The sequence below is a fragment of the Sturnira hondurensis genome, unplaced genomic scaffold (assembly GCF_014824575.4).
Source record: "Sturnira hondurensis isolate 20B ecotype Veracruz unplaced genomic scaffold, ASM1482457v3 Scaffold0000648, whole genome shotgun sequence".
NCBI classification, from domain to species: Eukaryota; Metazoa; Chordata; class Mammalia; order Chiroptera; family Phyllostomidae; genus Sturnira; species Sturnira hondurensis.
In genome coordinates this window covers 13492976-13514948 of record NW_028073279.1, presented here as the reverse complement: position 1 = coordinate 13514948, position 21973 = coordinate 13492976, and the positions used below count along the sequence as shown (strand labels likewise).

The following is a 21973-nucleotide window of genomic DNA, read 5'->3' as shown; positions in this document are numbered from 1 at the left end:
GCAGGCCCTCCTTCAGTCGTTTGACCACTGCAGGCCCAGAGAGCAGAGCCTGTCTGGAAAGTAATGAGGGCTCCATAGATATTTTTGGAATCAACACCTAGCCAAACTAGCAATTAAGAATAAAAGTAGATTTGACAAAGGGGCCAAGGCAATTTGATGGGGAAAGCAGTCTTTTCAACAAATGAGGTAGGAACAATTGGATATCTGTAGGCAGAAAGTTGAATTTTGGAACTTTACTGCACATCGTTCAGAAAAATTAGTCCAAAGAGTATCATACCAGTGTCAACCCCATACAATTCTTAGAGGAAACCGTGGGAGTAAATATTCACAATCACTGGTTAGGCAATGATTTCTGAGAGATGGCACCTAAAGCACCAGCAATAAATGAAATAATTTGATTTAAATGAACTAATTCATTAAAAAAACTTTGCATTGCAAATTAACCCACCAAGAAAGTGACAAAACCTACAGGATAGAAGAAAATATTTGCAAATAATACACCTGATGAGGGATTCCTTTTCTTACATAACTTCTAAAACTTGATAATAAAAAGGCAAATAAGCATATTGAAAATGAGCAAAACACTTAAATAGTCACTTTTTTGAAGAAGATATATGAATGGCCAATAAGCACATGAAAGCATGCTTAACAGCATTAGTTATTAGGGAAATGTACGTCAAAACCACAGTGAGATATTATTTCACACCTACTAGAATGGCTATAATAACGAACATACAACTGAAGTATTGGTGAGAATGTGGACGAAATGAAATCGTACATATAGCTTGTGGAAATTGAAAACCATGAAACTGTTCTGGGGAATGGTCTAGCAATTTCTCAAAACCTTAAACATAACGTATCACGTAATCCAGCCATTTCACTGCTAGGTGTTTATGCCTGGAAAAAGAAAACGTGTGTTCATGCGCAAACTCGTACTGCCCGTTCATACAGGCATCACTAGGAATAAGCAAACAGTGGAAATGGCTTACTGACACGTGCTACACAGTGGATACACCCCCAACATCCTCTGCTCCCTCGAGGAAGCCAGACACAAAAGGCCACTTACTGTCCAGAATAGCTTAGTCCACAGAGATTGGCGTGGGGTGAGGTGACGAATTATGAATAAGGGGTTCTTTTTGGCAGTAATGAAATGCTCTTAAGTGTAGACTATGACAAAAGTTGCACACCTTGGTAAATACGCCGAACCCACTGAACTGTATACTTTAAATGGGTAAATTGTATGGCCTATGAATTATGTTTCAGTAACGCTGTGTTATAAAAAAGTGTAATGAGAAATGAAGACCTTTCAGGAGTACAGACTATTAAAATATTACTTCATAAAAATGCCTGCCTAAAAGGCTACTGAAGGATATGTTGTTCTGATTAGTGGGATAAACCTAGAACAATGTAAACCTATATAATTTTCCCATCTCATCATTCTGGAACTTTAATATGAGACAGCAGCAAAGGAAGAAACCCGAGGGTGTCAGCCATGGAGCAGACCTGATTACAGCCTTCTGAACAGGAGCTGTTAGAGTCTTCATGTTATAGTTGGCTATTGACACAATTGCTGTTGACCAGTTGTCAAGAGACAGTGCAATACACCGAGTAACAGTAGAGTTGGAATTGAAACTTGGGTGTCTCTGAGTTTAGTGTCTAATAGCATATTGACACTATATTTCACACGTTTAAAAGTGAATTCGGCTCCACTCTGGAGTATTTAACCACATGAATTATCTCATCAATCTCCGAGGAAACTTAATTCCATTTCTTTGCAACTATTCAGCTTTTGGATACTCTTTCGTGTTTTTTTTTCTAGTGAATTGAAAAATGGCTCTAATGACTAAGAACTTATGAGACAGTTTCTCTTTTTCTCAGTGTTCCAACATTTTTGGTTGTTGTTCCATTTTTACTCAGTACATTTGGTGTTTAAACAGCTTTATTGAGATATAATTCACATACCTATATGAAGAATCTCACAGTGGGACTTACACATTTTACCCATTTAAAGCATACAATTCTGTGGTTTTGGTATTACATTATTAAAATTTTTTCAGTTGTCATAAAATATGTAAACACAAAATTTGCCATTTTAACCCTTTTAAGTGTACAGTTTGATAACATTAATAACATTCACAATGTTTTGCCACCATAACTAGTACTAATAAAATTTACTTATTATCCCAAACAGGAACTCTACACCCACTAAGTAGTAATCACCCATCCCCACGTACTTAGTCCCTAGTGACCTCTAATCTACCTACAATCTTTAAAATTTTGCCCATTCTAGATGTTTTACCTAAGGGGAATCGTATAATATTTATCATTTTGTGTCTGGATTTTTTCAGTTTATTATAGTGTTTTCAAGGCTCACCCATGTAGTAGCATATATTGGAACTTCATTGCTTTTTAAGAGTAAATTATATTTTAGTGTGTCTATCTACATTTTCAGTATCTATTCATATGGATGTAGACATTTGGGTTTTTTCTACCTTTTGGCTATTGTGTTTAATGCTGCTATGAACACTGGTGTATAGGCATCTGTTCGAGTCCCTGCTTTCAATGGAGACACCTTCTTGAAATACAAAGTACATGAAATTGGGGGTCAAAGGTCCTCAAGTCTAGCCCTGGGTCTGTCCATGGACATCTGTGAGGTCCAGAACAGATAACTTTCTACTGGGCTCAGTTTTCTCATCTGTAAATGAGACAGCCTGTAACATTTTTATTAAAATACATTTAGAAGTCAATATTTTATATAAGACTGCACGTAAAAATAAATACATAAAAGTTATTTTCTACTGGTACAAATATTTTTACAAATTCAAATTCATAATGCAAAACAATGACCCTAATGTCTACTGTTTTAATATGCAAGACATAAAATTAGAGTCTACTGATGACAGTTTATATCTATTTCACACATTAATGTGTCTCTTTCTGAAAGCACAAGGCTGTCCTAAGTTTTTCAAAGGTGCTGAGAGATTTGGTCTCTGATTAAGCATGGCAAGAAACAAAACCCATTTGAGATGGTTTAAGCAAAGTGTATGAAAAGATGCAGGTAGAGAAAAGAACCTCCATGTGTGGTAAAGGGCCTAGAGGCTACACAGCCAGAATAACACCCAGTCGCCTTTCTGGGATGCCTTTAATTGCAGCCTCACCTCTCCCAGGCTCTGGCAGTGCGGAGATAGGGAATGTAGCTACTCCAACTAGGACTCTGCATTGATGTCCATAGGAGTTCGCATCACCACTGCTTGCCTTCTGCCCACTCCAGGAATGATCCAACCAATGCTTGCTTCCTCCCATTTTATGTTGTGAATGAAAGTCATGCCAAGGCTGCAACTATGGGCAGAGGCTAAGTCATGTGCCTATATCCTAGGTGCAAGGGAGACTAGAAAATGAAGTTCTGTCTTCTACTCTGGGCAGGTGGCATGCACAATATGGGGAGTTCCTCAAATTCAGTAAATAGACCCAAACTTCATGGATTCTTTCCTGACTTCTTCCCTCTGGAAAATGTGAATAAATATTCCAAATTATGAATTTATTTAAAAATTATCATCTGATTAATGCAGCAAAATTTGAGTGATTGTAAAGATGGTAAATTGATGGATTGCCTTTCATTCTGAACGCTATGGAAAGCCAAAAGAGGGTTTTGAGCAGAGAAATGATGTGACTTGGCTTACGTTTTAGTGAATAACTTCATGTGATATAGAAAGAAGATTTGTATCAGGAGGGGGCATGACTGAAGCATAGGATGAGTTAGAGTTTATTCTAATAGTCTAGGTGAAAGATGGCGGTAATTTAGGCCCATGTGATATTTAGAAAGATATAAGAATAGGTCAGGTTGAGGATATATTTTGAGATGAGAGTTGATAAGATTTGTTGATAGCATGAACACTTAGTATATGAAACAGAGGAGCCAAGAATGATTCTTAGGTTTTGGCTTAATCGACTCAGTTGTCGTTTTTCTGAAAGAGGGTGGAGCAAGTTTGGAGTGGTGATGTGTGGCTAAATTACGATTCATTTTTGGAACTGTTAAATTTGAGGTAACTCAGACATTGAAGACATTGAGACATTAGATGCCTACTAGGCCAGGCTAGAAATATAAATTGAGAAGCATTGGTTGTAATTAGTGCATAAAGCCAAGGATGAAATTAAGTGAACTAGAGAGTGTGCGTAGATGCCCAAGTTCAGAGGGCTGAGCTCCGGGCTGCTCTCTGTGCCATTCATAGAAAAGATTTACAATGTTTGTGAGAAAAGACATAGAGTGTAAGAGATACTGTGAGTGGTCACCCAGTGTCAAAGCGGCCCAACCTCTATCTGTTTGGCAGGATGGATCCCCAAAATATCCCATCCCTGCGCCTGCTGTGTGGTTCTCCTGGTATCAGCATCTCAGTATGACAATGGCAGTGAGCTGTGGTACCCTGGATGTTATAGTGGTATTTGGGTATGTGTGAATGCCAGTGATCACAAGGTATTGTGATTTTATGTTGGTTGGGTAGGTTGTAAAATCATGAGTAAGCTCCCATGTCTTTGGTGTGTGAGAGGGTTATTTATTTTGGAAGAGCTGGCATGTTCATGATCTGATGCTACCTTCTGACCTGTATCTTAGAGTCTTATGTGTCTTGCTATTAATCGACCCAGAAGCAAGATGGTGGCAGAGAGAAGTAACATTGATTAAGCTCAGCCCTCAGCTGGTGTAATATAAGCTCAGCTTAGTCTCCAGAGGATGATGCCCCAACCTTTCATTACAGTACTCTTCTCTTCTCCTTCCTCATCTTCATCTCTGTCCAAAGGCCTTCCTCGACTGTCTTCACCAAGACATGTATGAAAGGTTTGCTACATCCTAGGTACCTTAAAATATTTTTTATTTAATTAGATCATCAAAACAACCCTATGATGTAGATCTTTTTCTATTTCTACTATTCCCAGTTTACAGATGAGGAAACTGAGGCTCAGGTAGATCATGCAGCTGGTAAATAGCAAAGCTGAATTTAAAACCCATATGCTTTCTGCTTTATCATACTGCATTTTGCTAACAATATCCTTTATATATTAAGTAAAAACACGTAACAAGACAGCTGATGATTGCTGATGAAGGCTAAGTAGGTTTTACTAGAAAAAATGCAGGTAGAGCTGAAAAAAAAAACCCTAAAACAAAACAAAACAGAAAAACCAAAACTGAAAACAGCAGCTGAATTGCTTTAGTAGAAACATCTTTGCCAAAAGGAGAATGACAATAAAAGCAGATGAAAGTTCCAGATGTGACTGTCATTGACATCAACTAACTTGGCTGAATTCACTTTGGAGGAAAAAAGGCAGGTAGTATGGAATTTCATCCACTTCACCCACCCAAACAGCTATGATTGAAGTTTTTACTTTATGGGTTAATTGTTTATGCATCATGAAGTCACAGTGTTCATGTCTCAGATAGTGTTGATGGGTGGTTGAAAGGGACAAAGTATTTTGATCAAGGAAATCTAATCTCTTCAGACAAAACTGCTCTCCAGATCAACTATTTTGCATTTACAATGTATATGCATGCATGTTCCCCCATTTTTCCTCCCATTGAAATATGGCCTTGGCCTCCACGTTTGAACCAGCCAATCTTTGCACAGATGTAGTCTTATGGTTCAGGTAGAGAACTCCAGATACAAAAGCTTACACAAGTTTTAAGAATGAGCTGAGACAACCACTAAAGAAAGCACTTGCTGGAGGAGCTACAAAGCCAGGAACAAATCTCCAGGCCGTGTAATCACAGGGGTTTATGCAAACATCTTAAAGGAGGTTTACACAAATATACATCCAATTTCCTCTTTGGAAAGGGTTGTTCCTTTCCAATGAGTCAATGTATAACAGAGTTTGGCAAAGCATGAGCCTGTCGGCTGGAAGAAGATGAGGTTTTAAAACTCGACCTATTCTTTAAAGGAGAAAATAATCCTTAAATGGCATTAACATGGCCTACCACGAGCAGCTGAGATGGGGATTCTGTTATCAGTGTGTTCTCTGGGCTGGTGTTTCCTTTCCAGCCCGCAGCGGCTTCTGCTTGCCTGCACCTGCCTTGTTATCTGTCTCCTGCAGATGAGACCTGTCTTTGTGTGTGCCACCTCTGAGCATGTATCTGTGAGCAAGGCTCAGTTTTCTGAGCTTTAATTTTGAATGAGATGGAAAACACACTCAGCACAGCCTTTGCCTCCTGTGTCTAAGTTGTGGGGCAACGTTTACTACGTGCTCCTATCTCATGAGGAGAGATGGGCTGTGTTGGGTGTAGACAGGCTGGGATTATGCCGTACTGTGATGTTTTTAAGTACTGATATACTGGCATTATACCGCAGCAGAATACTGTTTTATCAGTATTTTTATAAATCTAAAATCTGAATCATTCATGTCTTAAGTTCAAGATCAAAGATTCAACTTTTCAACACGTTTGAAAAGACGGACTAAACTGTTGGACAGTCTATCAGCGGGATCAGGTCTGTGATTCTCACATTCCCATGAAACTCCCAGGTCATGGTATCAAAAAGCGTCTATTGCGCCCTGGCTGGTGTAGCTCAGTGGATTGAGGGCGGGCCTGCAAACCACATGATCATGGATCGATTCCCAGTCAGGGCACATGCCTGGGTTGCAGGCCAGTTCCCGGCAGGGGTCAGTTCCCAGCAGGGGCCAGTTCCCAGCAGGGGATGCACGAGAAGCAACCCTACATTGATGTTTCTCTTCCTCTCTCCTTCCCTTCTCCTCTAAAGATAAATAAATAAAATATTTTTAAAAAGAATATATCAAATACTTTAAAAAGCGTCTATTGCAAGAAGAATTCTTCTCAGCCCTGGCCAGGTAGCTTCATTGGTTAAAATGTCTTCTTGATATGCCAAGGTTGTGGGTTTGATCCCAGGTTAAAGCACGTACAAGAATCAACCAATGAATGCATAAATAAGTGGAACAACAAATCTCTCTCTATCCTCTCAAAATAATAATGATGATGATGATAATAAGAATAATAATAATAATCATCTGCTCTCTCAGTGATGCAGTTAAGCCTCCATTCACTGGGAATTCTCCCTGCAGGTGATAACATTAAAGTGAACCTAGAGGAGTTAGAAATGGCTTATCTGAAACCAATACTATAGCTCTCCATATAACTCTCGTGAGGCGACTGCTCCTTTCTTCCCCAAAAAGATCTGTTCAAAAAAACCCTTCAAAGTTATCAAATGAGAGGTGGAATTATTTGAGTAAAGTTGAGCAAAACTATTTGGGATTGTGTTATATTGCAGCCTTTTCATTACGCCTTTTCTCTTCCCATGCTGCCTCTCCTCTCTGTGTCTCTTTCCTGTCCTGCCCTCCCCTCTGCACTCCTTTCTCCTCTTGGTCCTGGTTTTCTCCCACGAATAAGTAACTGGACCCTCCTAGAAGAGGTACACTGGCAGGCTGCATGTGTAGCCTGGAGTCTTGGGGAGAAGAGGTGGGGGAGGGGTGCAGCCTGACCCTTGCAGCTGGTTCTGGTTCTCATTCTAGAAGTCTTCCCTGTGGAGAGTTCCAGCAGAGCTGCAGGGTGGAGTGGACCTGCAGGGTTGGGGGCGGGGGCAGGGATGAGGGGCAGGGATGAGGGGCACAACCAGGGGCCCAGAGCATGCAGATACTAAGGCAGGAGTTCTGTGCCAACTCCGTCATGGGCCTCTCCCAGCTGTTCCATCCAAGGTTATAACTCCGTGCTCTATGCTATGTTTTTAAAGTTTTGAAACTATTGAAAAGTTTTAAGCAGGGAAAACAGATGTTTTATAACCCTCTGTAGGAGGGATAAGATAACTGTAATTTCTGAGTTCGATTCCTACACCCACGCTCCCTTGGTTGTAAGGAAGCTAAATGAAGACAGTATAAAAAACCCTTCCTTTATTCTTAGTTTATCAAAGAGTGAGCGGTTATTATGAAGAAAGAAAACCAATGACGTCAACTGTGTGTCTGTTGAGTGTTTTCTGGAAATGCGTTTTATATTGTTTAGTTCACTATAAAAGCCTAGTAATCCTGGGACCTGCCTCTCAGGAGTTTGCTAGATAGTTGCCACGCATCTGGTGACGATTCTGTGTTAGAGCCCATGAAGTTTTAGAACTGAAGAGACCTCTGCCACCACCTTGCTGAACGGGTGAGAAGTGACTTACCCAGCCACCCCCAGTGAAGTATTGGTAGGGAAATAAATGGCTGCTTGATTTACTAGGCAAACCCTCCCAGATAACATTTGCAGAAAGCAGGAGGGCAGGATCTGAGGGTGGCTATCTCAGGGGCCCTGAGAGCCGGTCCAAGGACCTGTCTGACCTAACGGTGCTCTTAGAGGCTCCCCAGTACTGCCCCAGGCGCAGGCTTCCTCACTCCCTTGTCCTCTACTCCTGTCAGCTCCGTAGCCTCGCCACTTCAGAGGCGTGGGCCCAGGTACGGCAGCACGTCCCGCTGCTTCTGTCCTAACATAGCTGAAAGAATGCTGTGCGTAGGGGTTTGAGTGAGGTTGGACTGAACGCGGGGAAGGTGGGGAACATATTTCCTTCTTTCCTGAAGGATGGCGACATCAAAAGAGTTAGGCTTCTGTAAGGACCCCTGCGGGGAAATTCCCCATCTCTTCATAACCTGGTGAGCTATTCAAGCCAGAGACACAAATATACAGCAGCTTCAGGGTGGTCCGGGCGGGCATTGTTCGTTTGTTTGTTTTTAAATAGCCTCTTCCCTCTTTCTTTTTCACCCTCAAGGTGTGCTCATTTTCCTCATTCTCTCCCTTCACACAAGAGGGCGCCCGAGTCCGTGTTACTGCGCTCTCTGTTTGGAGAACAGGATGCAGGGAAAGGCAGAAAAGCTTTCCATCCGGTTGCGATCCGGAAGATGGCACTACCCCTGCCTGCTTAGGGTGCGGCACTCTGTGTATATATACCCCTAGATGCAGTGACTCCCAGGAAGGATAGAAACTCTGTCCGGGCAGCCAGCACCTCGAGGAGGGAGGCAGACCTAAGTTTGAGAGAAGTATTGGCCAGCTTGGAGTTTATCCGGAAGAGTGTGGCTGTAAGGGAGCCAGGCTGTATGAGATTGAGGAGCAGGGGAAGGGTGCAGGGGCTGAGGGGCTCAGGACCTCTTACTTACTAGTCTGGAGTGAAGAAGTTTAAGGGGTGATGGGAACTGTCTCTGCATTTACGAAGGGCTTTTGTTTGGAAGAGAGACCAGGCTTATTTCATGCATCTCTAGCAGCAGAGATGGGTGGGACCTATAAATAATATTAATCAAGACAGAGACTTCATCTCGACCTATGAAGAACTTTGTGCCTGTGGAAGGCAGTGGGCAGTGTAATCAGTAGGAGCATGGGCTGTGGAGGAAGCCCTGAGTTCATCCTCTGACCTGCCTTAGTTCTCTGTCTTGGACAAGTCACATAACCTTCCTTAACCTCTGTCCTCTTATCTGTAGAATGGGGATGATAACATCAACCTTATAGGCTGCTGTGTGGAGTTAAAAATTTGAATAAAGTGCTCAACGTAGTGCCTAGCATATTTTTTGAGAGCTCAGTTTTTTAAAAAAAAGATTGTAGGAGCTAACCTTGAAAGCTTATTCTGTGAAAGGCATCCTGCCACCCCACACCCCTCATCTCTCAGCCCCTGAACAACCTTGCGAAGTGAGCCTTCCTACTCTGATTTTACAACAGGGGCCATCAGGGGTCAGAGAAGATAAGAGATTTGCCCAGGCTCTCAGCCTGTGAAGTCTGGGTGTGGAAATCCTAAGCTGGGTCTGTCTGTCCTTCTAGCTGCACTCGAGCCAGGACACCCTGCTGCCTGCCTGTGTCAACGTGGGGTCTTCACCCAGAGGGCCTCAGGGGCTGGTGAGCTGTTGGCGGGTTTATCCATCACACACAATGACGCAGGGGCACATATGGTGTTCTGGCAAAGACAAGACGCATTTTCCAATGTGGGTCGAAGCAGTGGATGAATAATCCAGAGAGAGGGATCAACAGAAGGGGCAAGAGGAGGCCAGAGCCGCATCAATTCCCCTGCCCCCAACAGGGGCAGCAGAAGGTGCAGCTGGCGGGGCCCCAGAGTGGAGCTGCCAGCCCAGTCATCTTGCTGCTGGGTTTTGCACAGCTCTCCTTCTCTATTCTTTCTCGTTTTTGACACTTGTGATTATTACCAATCCTGGTGGCGCTGACGCACGGGAGTGCAATGGTTACCATGGCATGCTTAATAGCGAGAGCAGATGTTTGGCAGGCTAACTCCTTGCATTCTAAATACACAAGGCGAAAGTTGGTGGAGGGCGTAATTGATTTGCTGACTGCAGTGGGAAGCCAGCCCGTGCCCGCGCTGGGCCAGGGCACCTTATCACATCTCTCTCTCTAACACAGCACACAGTCTCATCATGAGTTGACCCCTTGTAGCTCCTCTGGCCTCGCATGTTTTCAATTCCCACCTGCTCTCTCCTCTTCTGCTGAGCTCCACACCTGCAGCCTCCCAACAAGCTGCAGGCTGTCTCCTGCCTGGGTCTCCGCACCAGCTGTGGCCTCCGTCCAGAACCTGGTCCTTCGTCGTGGGGGTGATGTTCACATGCCCCTTGCTCTCAGCTGCACCTCGCTCCCTAGCGGGCCTCCATGAAGCCCAAGTGGGCAGAACCACCCTATGCCTTCTCCTTTGCAGAATTTATTCTCGAGCTGTAATTACTTGTTTAATTGTTTATCTTCCCATTAGAGGGTAGATTTATCGAAATATTTACAGTTATAATTTTGACTATAATTTATGTGAAATTACATGAAATAAAATTTTATTCTTTATCATTAGTATCACATTTCTTGTAAAACACCTCACAACTGGCCAGGACGGCAAGTGCCCATGACCTCCCTGCAAACAAAATGATGATTAGCTGTACACAAGGCACAGGTTCCTACCTCCGAGCCTCTGTTCCCATTGTTGCCTCCATTGGGAAACCTGGCGTCCTTCTCTCATGCAGCTCTACCTTTTCAAATTCTGCTCATTAATCAAGGCAGCTCTTAGCTGCTATGTAGTTTCTCAGATATACCCTTCCCCAAGCGAATTTAATCACTTCTCAACCATAACCTTTCCCCTAATGCCCCGACTTCTGCTGCACACATAACCCCACAGCATACTGTTTGCATCTGTTTTGAGGCCCTAAACTTTCCAAGACACAGCTAAGAGAGGTGGAGAGCCCAGGCTTTGGTATTAGGCTCAAGTTCATGTCCTCAGTCTGCCAGTTGCTTGTTATGTGTGATTTTGGATATGTTAAATGACTTCTCAGCTTCATTTCACCCATTACAGAAGTGGGTAAAATCGCATTTATGCTACTGGGTAGCCGTGGGGATGAAATGAGACACTGAGGGAAAAAAAGTGTAGCTCGGTGCATGGAAAACATTAAGGACGCATTAAATGGCTGTCATTAGTAAGTCACTATTTATATATTTTTCTGATGCCACCAAGGCAACTGCCCTTCTTGGAGTCAGTACCATGATACCTGTGCACACCCAACAGTCAGTGCCAGCTCACAGCTCCTGTCAAGTACAGGGCCTGGCACAAATAAGGCCCCCATTTCATGACCACATCTTTTACTAGAAAATCATGAGCATGTCATTTGGTAACATAACAATAGCACACTCAAGCACACCATATGACATTTTAGGTGAAATGTTCCACTTAAACTATGAATTATTACACCTGTATTATTACCCTACCAACCACACTCAAGGTGTTACTTCTGCCGGACCCCGAGCAATGGGGAGAGTGAAGGAAGCTTACTCCCCCTGCTGAGCTCCATTGCCTTGTCTGTAATTGGGGTTATGAGAACATTGGGAGCATTAAATTTTGAGTATTTTTTTAAGCTGTAAAGTTCAAAAACAATCTGAGCTAATTTAAAGGTGGTAGCATGAAAGGAAATGCATGGAGCAAAGGGATACCAATTTCTGCTTTACTTTGAAGTAAAGTAATGCTGGGGCTGAGGCTAATTTACATTTGGTTTTGCCCTGGTGACAATGTTTATATTCACCTCACCTGTAAATTCTGAACCAGGTAAAGAAAGAGGCAGAGAAGGGAGAGGGGTGTGTGTGTATGTGTGTGTTTGTGTGTGTGTGTTTTGGGGAGAGGAATGGCAGAGAGAGAGAGAGAGAGAGAGATTGATTTCCAAGGGCAGAACAACTGAGAATTTGCCAGGAGGGGAAAAAAAAGACACCTAGACACTTTGGTTTGACATAATTTTCAAATAATCAGAACTCATAATTAAGTTCTGGTTTACCAGTTCTGTGACTGTGACCAAGATAATCAAGTTTCTAAAAAAAGAATAAGATTTTTTTTTACCAAGTGGTTTGATGAAAGGTAGTGACAAAAGTGGACATTTGTGAAGTGGCTGAGCTGACCCTGGTTGGTGAGAATGATGGACTTGAGGGGTCCTTGTCATTTCAGTTCTACCAAAATGCTCATAGCCCTTTTTTCCTGTCAAAAAACTCTGTTTCAAGAGAAATATAACTGTGACTCATATTTCTCAAATTATAAAGTCGATTTTTTATATCACTTATAAAAAATTGGAACACTTATAATTTCCTTCTCTTCAGAAAGTTCTAGCAGATACACAATCCCTCCCCGCTAACCCAATGTTACCTTTGGCACTTATGACCATGAACTTGAAGCATTTCCCAGTGTATTGTGGGCTAGAGTTGGCTTGTGCTCCCCTCCTCACTTCAGCTAGTCATGTGATCACTGTGAGTGAAGCCTTGGGGTTACCGTTCAGCTATACTATCAGGACTCTGGCTCCCAGCATGGGATGATAGCACCACACAGCTCTGAGTCGTGGAGAGCTGAACTCTAACTCCAGATTTGTTAGCAGCTTGTAACCCTGGGAACTTATTTTCAAGCTTCTCATCTGGAGAACACCAGGTCCAAGCTCCATCATTTTCTATGTCTCTTCAGGGGATCACATGTTTTTTCTTTAGTCTGTTGTATGGTGAATTGCATTGATCAGTTTTTGATTGTTGAACCAACCTTGCATTCCCAGGTATTATACTTTTAATGTATTGTTAGATTTGAATTGCAAGTATTTTGTTAAAGATTTTGAGTTTATGTTCACGAGGGACATTGGTCTGTAAATTTCTTTGTTTTCAATGTCTTTGGTTTTGGTATCTGGATAATCTCAAAAATGAATTAGGCAATGGTCCCTCCTCTTCTACATTCTGGAATAGTTTGTGTAGAATATTAAATATTTGAAGGTTAATTCTTAGATCCTAGGCACCCCCAGGATACCTGAGGGTCCTTCTAGGGAAAAGTTTGGAGGGGTGTCCCACCTCAGGTCCTTTAGAAGCTCCCTGTGAATAGAGGGGTAGGGGAACCACTTTTCTCAGAATCACACATGGGAGGCTCCTCTTCCCTGGTCATTGCTGGTGTTATCTCACTAACTTGTCAGCCTTAGTTTTCACAGAATGATTTTGAAACTTTGGGAAATAGTGTGATATTGTGAAAACAGCTCATGTCCTCACCTCTAGCACACATCCATCATATGACCTCAGGTTCCCATCCCTGCATCTTTCACGGGGCGTGGTAAATTTTAGCTCACAAGGCTGCTATGAGGAATGAAGAGATAATACATAAAAATGTCTGGCATAGTAGGTTTTTAATGAATACTAGTTTTCTTTTCTTTTTTCTTTTTTAGAGAAAAATTAGGATTTATTGGTTATTTTTTAAATTTTAATCCTATATGGCATTCTTGAAATGCCAAAGGTTAGGCAAAACAATGAAATTCTCTAATTATTTCTAAGAAACATGTGGACATTAATGATTACCTGGTGTCTAGACATAGACAAACACTTCTTCATACAAATTCAATTTTAGTTGTGCTTTTGTAAGTTATTAGCATTCCTTTGTTTTTTTTAAATTTAATTTTATGTTTTTTTCCAATTTTTTATTTAATTATTTTTCAAGTACAGTTTTCTGTACTTGAAAAACATTAGATAGAACATTCTATTACTCCCATCCCATCCCACCCCTGTGCTTCCCCCCTCCAATTTCCACCCTTCTCAGTTGTTGTCCATGTATCCTTTATATATGTTCCTCTAAATCCCTCCCCTATTTCCCCTGAAATTCCCTCCCCTCTCCCCTCTGGTCAATGTCAGCCTGTTCTCTATTTCAGTGTCTTTGGTTATATTTTGTTTGCTTGTTTGTTTTGTTGTTTAGCTTCTTGTTAAAGGTGAAATCATATGGTATTTGTCCTTCAACACCTGGCTTATTTCACTCAGCATAATGCTTTCCAGTTTCATCCATGATGTTGCAAAAGGTAGGAGCTCCTTCTTTCTTTCTGCAGCATAAAATTCCATTGTGTATATGTACCATAGTTTTTTGATCCATTCATTTACTGACGGGCACCTAGGTTGCTTCCAACTCTTGGCTATTGTAAATTGTGCTGCTATAAACATTGGGGTGCATAAGTTCTTTGGGATTGGTGTTTTGGGGTTCTTAGGATACAATCCCAGCAGTGGAATTGCTGGGTCAAAAGGCAAGTCCAATTTTAGTTTTCTGAGAAAATTCCATACTGTTTTCCATAATGGTTGTACCAGTCTGCATTCCCACCAACAGTGGACCAGAGTCCCCTTTTCCCCACAACCTCTCCAGCACTTGTTGTTTGTTTCTTTGTTTATGATAGCCATTCTCACGGGTGTAAAGTGGTATCTCATTGTGGTTTTAACTTGCATCTCTCTGATAGCAAGCGATATTGAGCATCTCTTCATGTGTCTCTGGATCTTCTGTATGTCCTCCTTGAAGAAGTGTCTGTTCAAGTCCTTTCCCCATTTTTTAATTGGGTTAGTTGTCTTCTTAGAGTGAAGTCGTGTGAGGTCTTTGTATATTTTGGAGATTAAACCTTAGTCTGAGGTATCATTGGCAAATATGTTTTCCCATACAGTTGGTTGTCTTTTTATTTTAATGCTGTTTTCTTTAACTGCACAGAAGCTTTTTATTTTGATGAGATTGCATTTGAAAAATATGGAACGCTTCACGAATTTGCGTGTCATCCTTGCGCAGGGGCCATGCTAATCTTCTCTGTATCGTTCCAATTTTAGTATATGTGCTGCCGAAGCGAGCACTGAACACTAGTTTTCTGAGGAACATCCTGTCCCATTTTACTCTGGCCATGGGACCTGTTTGGATGAAAAGCCTGTTTGCTCACCTCTGAATCTGGAATGGTGTTTCTGAAGGGAATCAGAAATGCAAAGACAGAGGTTTGGTCCATCCTCCCCACACCCCGTCCCCCTCCCCCCACCATCTGTTCAACAAGACAAATGAGTTTGCCTTGAAAACAGTCACATTACAAAGTGATTGCTGGATGGGAACAATTTGTTATAATGCTCCAATTTCACTGCTTCCTTCCCAGTGGGGAGAATGCCCTGCTCAGTTACCCAGGCTCCAGAGCGTTGCTTTCTAATGGCAACTGGAGAACAGGCAGCTCTTCAAATTCTAACTAAAGCCTAGAAGTATGGTTCCTTTTGATTGAAAAAAAGTCATGAGTCAGCTGCTTAGGAAAATGCTTTGCTGATGATATTAGTACATAGAAGCAATTTCATCAGTTTGGGAAGCGCATTTTCAGGACGCAAGATTGGCAGGGCAGAAAGGACAGAATAATAATGAAGCTATCAGGGAGGATGGCAGTGCTGTTTCAGTTCTAGGCAGCAGAGGGTGCTGTTGTCTCCTCATCCTGAAATAAGAGATTTGGCATGAAGGAAATTATCATGGAGTCTGGAAGAAACTTTGCTTCTTCTTGTTGGCTGTTGTGAAGTTCCATGATTGACTTAGAAAAATTACTTTGGTTGTCTCTTAGACTTCACTAGGAAGAACCAAAAGGGCAAGGAATGGTTAGTTACAATTTTAGCAAACACTTTGCATGAAACTTGCTATGAGCCAGGCACTGTTTTATGTACTTTATGTATATTAACCTGTTAAATTCTTACAACAGCAATGTAAGAGAGGAAATAATATTACCATGCCAATTTTGGAGAGAAAGAATTATGTATGGAGACATGAAGTAACTTCCTCAAGGTCACGCAGCTAATAATTTTTTGCACTCTTAACCGTTATCAGGAAAATGCCTTGCTTACTTTTGATCTAATTTGATCTTGCAAACAGTTCTATGTACTAAGTATATTTTATTACCATGATTTTATTAGGGAAAATATGAGGCAGAGAGAGAGAAAGAGAGAGAGAGTTAATTTTATAAATTTAGCCCTGAAGTGTTCTAAATATACTCTCAGTGCTGGTAATCTAGGCTTCATATGAAAGCAGGACTCAGTCCAAAGTCTGACTCCAAGCCCAGTGCTTTTCACTACTACACTGCTTCCTGCATTCCTCCCTTCCCTGTGCCAGGCTCTGTGGGGGTAAGGGAGTCAAGAGATGGAAAAGCCTAGTCTTTGAGCTACAGGTGTCCTGGGCTGCAGTGACTTAACCCATACTTGAGACTCTCAGCCACTGGACTTGGAAACATGGCGTGCAATTTTAGCACTCTCACTTGGCAGCTCAGTGACCTTGAGACTGTGTCTCTGTATTCAGGCTGCAGAAGCATGCATTCAGGAGGTAGGGCTGAAAGACAGGAGAGGCAGAAATAATCACTTTTGCTACTGGACGGGGAGAAGGCAAGTCCTTGCTCCTCTGAGGTTTACTTTTAGTAAAACACGTATTTGGACCCCTTGATAGCAAAAGTCTTTAGGGTTGGCATTTTAAGAAACAAGTTTAGGTAAAACCTTAAATCTGTTATTAAATCTTGATCTGATAGCATGGTACCTCAATGCAAAGGAATGACTCTAAGGCAATGTTCTATTAACATTTCGGGTTGAATAATTCCATGCTGGGGGGAACTGTCTTGTTGACTGTAGAATGTTTAGCAGCATCCCTGGCCTCCATTCACTAGGTACCTGTAGCACTGCAGCCTCCTTCACTTATGACAACCAACATAACACCTATGCTGGTGGGAATGCACACATTATGGTCAACCAGGACAGATGCTTTAAGTTGATGATGATGATTATGATGATAATAGTTATAAATAACATTTTCACTGGCTATTATGTCCTGGGTTCTGTTGTACACAGTCAAATGTATTCTCATTTCATCCTCACAGCTACCTTATGAATTTGGTGTTGTTCCCTTCATTTTATAGAAGAGGAAACTATGGCACAGAGAGATTAGATAACTTGATGAAAGTCACACAAAGCTAATAAGCAGTGAGCTGAGACTTCAATGCATTCAGTGTCTTCTGTTCACAAGATGATTTAGATAGCAAGACTCACTGTTTGCATCACAAACTGGGGTCAGTCTGTGGATTGTTTGCTTGTAGTCCATGATGAAGTAAATTAAGTACATCATTGTGCAAACCATTTAATTCAGGTAATATGTATTTTTTTGTAGCAAGACTTTCTCAACGAAGGAAGCATTGCATAGATGGAGACCCTGACACAAGCTCCCTATCTCATTTCAGGCAAACATAGTATTACAAGCGGGCGCAGAAAGGAAAACGTCATCTAATATTTCCACAGAACTTTACCATTGACAGATTGTACTCCCTTCTATATTCGTACGTGCTTCTTTGAGAAGTTCTTCTCCAGACCTTGTGAAGTTTACTGAAGAGGCAACACAAGGTAGGTATCACTTTCCAGTTGAGGAGACCAAGGCCCGGACAGTCTAGTGAGTTGCCATTAAGAGGGTAAGTTGGGAATCCAAAATCAAGTGCACCATTTTTTTTCTGAGACAGGGTAAGGACCTAAAAGCAGTTTATCTGTACTTCATGGGTACTCTATTAAATATTAAAAGGAACAAAATCATAATCCTTTGGTCAATGTACATTTCATTAAAAAAACATGGTGCTCATTTGAATCTCTCGGGTTGTGGAAAGAGTTGGAATTTTGGAATCAGTCTTAGCTGCCATATTTACAAATTATGTGATTTTAAGCAAGTTTTCAAGCCCCTCTGACCCTCAGTTTCCTCACTTGTCAGATGGGCAAGATTGCATTTTGAGTCATTGCAGTGGTACAGTGCCTGGAAGGGTGTCATGTGCATGATGGGAACTAAGTCAATGTGACTTTCTCTCCTGCTTTCTATGTAGCATGTGCTTTTTGATCTTCTTCCAGATCTCTAAAGCTGTCTTCTAACATAGTAACTAATAACAGTGAAAACTAATCTTTATCACTAATGCACAATCCATCTGGGAGGAAGTCATTTCTTCTTAAATCAGGACTCATCAACAGGGCCTCAAGACCCAGCTCCGTCCTACCATGAGCTCGTAGGAACAGATGGAAAATGGGCCGGGCAGATGGAAAAACTCCATTTTCCAACAGGAATTATTTATTTGTGAAGTTGGAGCCACTTGGAATGAATATTTTGAATTAGGAGGATGAAATATTGTAAGATTCACAACAGGTCCATGAAATTAACTAATGCACTGCGCCTACCAGCCTCACTGTGAGGCAGGGAGTACGAATAATAATGGGGCTTTTAAAAAATGGTCCAAACACATAAATTATTTACTCGTGTGTGTGTGTGTCAGTGTCAATAGCTCCCTTGAAGCTATTCTGCTGATGGTGTTATCCCTCATGCCCTTCCAAAGAAAGGCTGTTCTCACACAAGGTCCTTGTGTTTGTGATCAGGTTATTACACAATATAAACATTATAAAATATCTCACTACCATCTTATGAGACCTGTTTATTGTTACACATTGTGTGTGGTGTTTTCCACACTTCATATGCAGCCCTGTGATGAACCTGCGAAGGAGGTACTTTAAATCTTACCTTACAGACAAAGAACCTGAAATTCAGCAATGAAGTGACTGACCCAAGTCATACAATAGACTGTAAGAGTTTTTCTTGCCTCTATTCTTGCATCTCAGAGTTCTTCCCCCAAAAGCCCCCAGCAATGAAAACATTCTTCCAGTCATATCATAACCCTTTGGCTGTCTGTATGGAGTCTTTCAGGAAGGACATCAAGATCTGACCCTTCCTTCTCCAGCTTCCTTCTCCTTCCTTCATCTTCACGTCAGGTTTTGGTGTAGGTCACCATAGTGCTCAGGACCCAGAACAAAGACTGGGTTCATGTCCCAGGGGCCTTGCTCATCTTGTGTGGTCTACTGCCACTCAAACACCTGACTCCGGCACCCTATTTGACCAATTGCTTCTCCTCTGTCAGGTTCAGCTCAGTTACAAATATTGCAGGGAGTCTTTCCTGAGAGCAGCAAGGCTCCAGGGACTGGGCTGAGCTGTGTGCCCTATGTTGTAGTGGAGTACTCCTGGCTTTCCTCTCACATAGCAGATATACTCTGTTGCACTAAACAGTTTTAGTATCTGCCTTCACGAATGGATTCTGGATCCTGCTTGAATCATCTCTGGATGCCTGGTATCCAGCACAGCCCCAAGCACAGTGGAGTGTTTGTGTTTGTTATGCTGATGAGTGAGTAAAAGAGTGACTAGATGGATGAGAATGACAAGTGCTTTCTGCTCATGCACTCATGTGGTGTGCCTGTGGTATTCATGGTGGCCTCAGAAAACAAATAACAAGTCATCCATACAGGAATAAGTCACCAATGCCTCAGTGGGATCCCAGAGAGGACTGTGAGAAACCATGGTGTTGGCTTAGTGGTCTTTTCAGAATGAAAAGGACTGAGCTGGGAGTAGATATGCATTTTCTGACCTGATCAGTTCCAGGGAGGGGAGCTAACAGCAATCCAATTCCAGACAGGGGGCAGTATTGGAAAGAAGTGTAAGTTAGTTGGTGGTTGGACAAAAGCATTATCTAGGAAATTTGGAAAAATCTTAGGAAATCCATTCAAACTATTTACTGAGGCTTGGCTATAGTAGGTGCTCAGTAAATATGTTTAAATTAAAGAAAGAGAGAGAGAGAGAGAACTGTAGAGATCTAAGGTTCTCTCTTTCCTCTTTAGGCACAAGAGACCCCAGGTGATTAGAAGCTCTAGGAAAAAGTAACCCAGTCCTTCCCTGGCTTGTGCAGGCAACCCCAGGTAGATTGGAGCTGGGAAGGGTTGTGTTTAGATTATGACTTTACCTACCACTCTTTTGCTAAACCTCTGAGTCTCAGCTCTTCACTCATAATTCCCACCTCTGGAGGCTGTCATGAGCATCCTCTTCCTGCTCCCTTTGGTTCAGTGAACCTTGGTGTAAGACAGCAGGAAACAATTCCCAAGCTGCATTGGTGTGTGAGAACACAGTCCCTTGCACCCTGCCAGGCTAGCTCTCAGAATGGGGCAAATCTACTACTGGCAGCTGGATAATAAGCCAGGAGAAAGTAGGACTGGCAGTTCTGGCAAGGAAAGACCACTAAGAACTACACGGAGGATAGGCAAGGCTTCATCTCTATCTTTAACTCCTGCTGTACTTTTAGCAAAGTACAGAACTTCTCTGAGTCTCAACATCCTGGTCTGCAAAATGGTCACCATGTTTCTCATGTGAGAAGAGAAAGATGGAGACCCACCCTACCCTTGGCCTATTGTTGTGTGTTGTTCTGAGGATAGTGGGCATACATGCAAACATGCCCTAGGGCAATGCATCACAGTCGACCTGGAAAGTAGTGCATTCCTTGAGGCAGTGGGGAAATAATGAGTGGCAGATGCTCCTTTTAGAGGCAGGACATAGATTGGATTTCAGGCTCTGGAAGCTCCTATTGGGCACAGGACCTTATTCTAGGTCTGCCTGAGACATAGCAGGGGTCTGGTTAGACTGAGGTTTATATACCTCAAGTCAACCAAAGACATTGATATGATTACAAGTGTGATTGTTACAAAAGAGCAGAGGAGACAAATCCAATCTAGGGGTGGGGGCACCTTCTCTCTCTTTTTCTGCCGTTAATATAAAGTGGCCAAGACATGGAACCTCCCAAGTGCTTCATGAAGTAAAATATTTTGGGATTCATTGTATCCTCTACATGGAAGCAACCATTTATGTTTCCCATCACTGACAGATTGTCATCCATCCTGAGTGCTTCCAAGGACAGAGAACTACCAACTTTATAGAGCAGTCCACGTCATCAGTTGTAATTGCTAGTTGTATCTTTTCTCAGGTCGAACCAAAATTGACCTTATAATTCCCCATTCCTCTCTCAACTCTTAGAACGAAAGAGGAACAGAATACCTCCCTTACCTGCCTTGCTGATCCTTCCCTCATTATCCCATATGCTGGTTACAAGGGCAGGTGGTACCATGGCTGAATAAGGAGCAAGAAGTGTCGTTGGCCAACAAGTGTTGGCTAGCACTCATTGGATAACGTGAAGTGTTGTTAGTTCTGTGGGAGCGTTCTGAGGTTGAGATGGCTTATTTGGGATGGGCTATTTCTTTAGGGACACACTCATATGCAGTTAAAAATTGAGGGTGTAGGTCAAGGTAGAGATTACAAAGTAAGGAACATGTGATTTTGATCTTGTAGAATGAAAAGGAAGTCAACAATTAAAAGTATGTAAAAAGAGTATTGAAAAGAGAAAATTGCATGTGCAGAGGCAAAAAATAATCACAAACATGCATAATATCTTTAGGAAACAGTGCAATAAAGATGAGGAAATAGAGGCAAAAGAGGCAGGAGAGACGGGCAGTGGTGAGACAAAGGAATGTGGCAAAACGTTTCTTTCTAGCTAGGAAGTAGGCAAGCTACAGTTGATCTCATTTAGTAGGTAATGGGAAGCCAATTAGTCATTATGCAGTTTTGTTTATTTATTTATTTATGCAGAATAAAGAAATAATTTTTTATTTATGCATATGACACTTTTTTATTTACGCAAAAATCTTTATCTGATATTCTCTATAGGCTAGGTCCTATTCAGAACCCCGATGCTTTAGCAGCACAGGGCCTGGAACAGAGTATATACTTTGTATGTATTTATGTGCTGAATAAATAAGCATGGTTGCTGGCTTATATGACTAAATGTTATTTGAAGATAAAAGTACTTCGCTGAAATAAGTTTGAAATAAATCAGGATTAGAGAGTTTTTGTTCAGT

The 21973-nt window shown here is 41.9% G+C and overlaps 1 non-coding gene across 1 annotated transcript; it reads right to left on the bottom strand.

Moving 5' to 3' along the window:
- Nucleotides 1-14972: 14972 nt before the first annotated feature.
- On the bottom strand, nucleotides 14973-15079 carry LOC118985697 (U6 spliceosomal RNA). Its single transcript, XR_005066175.1, has one exon. It is a non-coding gene; the product is annotated as a U6 spliceosomal RNA (small nuclear RNA).
- Nucleotides 15080-21973: the final 6894 nt, after the last annotated feature.